Source organism: Oryx dammah, unplaced genomic scaffold (genome assembly GCF_014754425.2).
Source record: "Oryx dammah isolate SB20612 unplaced genomic scaffold, SCBI_Odam_1.1 HiC_scaffold_5, whole genome shotgun sequence".
Taxonomy (NCBI): domain Eukaryota; kingdom Metazoa; phylum Chordata; class Mammalia; order Artiodactyla; family Bovidae; genus Oryx; species Oryx dammah.
The window spans coordinates 9,229,719-9,232,752 of NW_024070189.1; the positions used below are offsets into that span (position 1 = coordinate 9,229,719).

General features: G+C 41.8%; 1 pseudogene; it reads left to right on the forward strand.

Annotated features, from left to right (window-relative positions):
* Positions 1-811: 811 nt before the first annotated feature.
* Positions 812-2,473, forward strand: LOC120863480 (annotated as a pseudogene).
* Positions 2,474-3,034: the final 561 nt, after the last annotated feature.

Here is a 3,034-nt window from a genome sequence, read left to right on the forward strand (position 1 = left end):
TACCCTTGGTGTGGTCACAGAATCCCAGAAGGAAAATTTGTAATTGACAAGGGAATTGAAATTCATATGGGAAGCTGAAGTGCTAAGATCTATCCAAAGAATCTTAAAGAAGAAACAAAATTGAAAGGTATATGCCACCAGATATCAAAACCTACTATCAACTTGTAATAATCAATACAAAAGGGTATTAGTGTGATTGTCAGCACAGTAACCTATAGAACAGAGTAGAGAACCCAGAAATAAACCCACACTTGCACACTCATCTGATAATGACAAAGGAGACACTAGGGGCATAAAAAAGGTGGTCTTTTAAGTAAAGGGTAATAGCTTACTTTATATCTCCATATCTGAAAAAATGTATCTTGATCCCTACCTTACGTTATACACAAAAATCACTTCTAGATGCCCTGAAGATCTAAGTGTGAGAGATTAACAGTAGAATATATTCACGACCTTAAAGAAGGAAAAGACTGCATAAAGAAGGATACAAAAAGCACAAGCTATAAAATTAATTAAAATGAATAAAATTTGATCACCCAAAGAAACAACTGAGAGACAGAAAAGACAACCACAATGTTAGAAGACAGTGGAAAAAGTAAAAAGCTGAAAAAACTAATGTGCAAGACATTTTTAAAAAAACTCCCACAGAACAACAATAAATAAAGGATATATAACTTAATAGAAAAGGGAACAAAACACTGGAAAAAACTCTTTAGAAAAGTGGATAATCAAAGAGTCGTAAAACTCTTTCACAACAGATTTGCCGCCAGGACACAAGTGTCTTGAAAACCACCATTAAACCTAACCAAAAATGGAAAAGGAAAAGACCCCCATGAACACTGTGGTGTCTTCATTGGGCAGATAGATTCAGGGAGGTCTACCATGACTGGCCATCGGGTCTACAAATGCGGCGGGATCGACAAGAAAACAGTGGAAACGTTCAAGAAGGAGGCTGCCGAGGGCTCCTTCAAGTACGCCTGGGTCTTGGACAAACTGAAAGCTGACCGTGCATGGTATCACCATTGCTCTCTCTCCCTGTGAAAATCTGAGACCAGCAAGTGGTGTGTTAGCATCACTGATGTCCTCGGACACAGAAACTTCATCAAAAACGTGGTTATAGCCACCTCCCAGGCTGACTGTGCTGTCCTGACTGTTGCTGCTGGAGCTGGTGAATTTGAAGCTGGCATCTCCTAGAGTGGGCAGACCCGTGAGCACGCCCTTCTGGCTTTCACTCTGGGTGTGAAACAACTAATTGTTGGAGTGAAAATGGATTCCATGGAGCCACCCTACAGCCAGAAGAGATACGAGGAGATTGTTAAGGAAGTCAGTGCCTACATTAAGAAAATTGGCCACAGCCCCGACACAGTAGCTTTTGTGCCAATTTCTGCCTGGAATGGTGACAACATGCCGGAGCCAAGTGCTAACAGGCCATCATGGTTCAAGGGATGGAAAGTCGCCTGTAAGGATGGCACCCGTCCAGAGTGCCCATGGACCACCCTGCTTGAAGCTCTGGAGTGCATCCTGCCACCAACTGGCCCAACTGACAGACCCTTGCGTTTGCGCCTCCAGGAAGTCTATAAAACTGGTGTTACTGGTGCTGTCCCTGTGGTTCACATGGAGACTGATGTTCTCAGACCTGGCATGGTGGTCACCTTTGCTCCAGTTGATGTAACGACTGAAGTCCTCAGAAACGCACCATGAAGCACGGAGTGAAGCCCTTCCTGGGGACAACGTGGGCTTCCATGTCAAGAACGTGTCTGTCAAAGATGTTCATCATGGCAACATGGCTGGTGACAGCAAAAACGACCCACCAATGGAAGCCGCTGGCTTCACAGCTCAGCTGATTATTTTGAACCATCCAGTGCTGGATATGCACCTGTGCTGGACTGTCACACAGCTCACATTGCTTGCAAATTTGCTGAGCTGAAGGCGAAGATTGATCGTTGTTCTGGAAAAAGCTGGAAGATGGCCCTAAATCCTTGAAATCCGGCGATGCTGCCATTGTTGATATGATTCCTGGCAAGCCCATGTGTGTCGAGAGCTTCTCTGACTTCCTCCCCTGGGCCGTTTTGCTGTGCGTGACCTGAGACAGACAGTCGCTGTGGGTGTCATCAAAGCAGTGGGCCAGAAGGCAGCTAGAGCTGGCGAGGTCACCAAGTCTGCCCAGAACGCTCAGAAGGCTGGACGAATGTTATCCCCAATACCTGCCACCCCAAGCCTTAATCAGTGGTGGAAGAACGGTCTCAGAACTGTTTGTCTCAATGGGCCATGTAAGTTTAATAGCAAAAGACTGGTTAATGATAACAATGCATCGTAAAACCTTCAGAAGGAAAGGAGAACCTTTGTGGACCATATGTTTTGTGTGTGGCAGTTTAAGTTATTAGTTCTTAAAATCAGTACTTTTTAAAGAAAACGACTTGACCAAAAATCTGTCACGGAATTTGAGACCCATTAATAAAAAGCTTAATGAAAAGCCAGTGTCCTCTTTGGGCCAACACTGTAACTCCCTGCAGCACTATTTTGGTAAGAGTTGCTCATAACCTGTTTCTGGTAAAACAATTTTTCTATTCATGGGTTTGTATTTCTAGGGTGGTGCTTCAGATTTGTTAAGCTTGTGTTGAGAACTCATCTGTTTTATGAACATCTTAAAAAGCATTGGTGCAACACTTTCTAGGTTAGGACAGATGAGTAAAGAGTAACTATGTTTTATACGTAAGCTAGTTTGTAAGGTCAGATTCTATAGTCTAAAAGCTCCTGTTGCATATAAAATTTTTTTACATAAATAATGAGTAAATCTGTGTCATTTAGATTCCCAGTTATCAGGCTGTGCATTCACATTTATAATATTAAGTAGTTAATCTAAAATGTGAGGCTTAAACAGATGCTGGAAGCTAAATAAATAAATATATATATATATATATATAGTCATAAAACAATGGAATGGATAAATTGTGATAACATCAACAATGGAATATTATGAAACAGAAATTTAAAAGCACACAACTTCATAAAATATGAATCACATAAACATAAT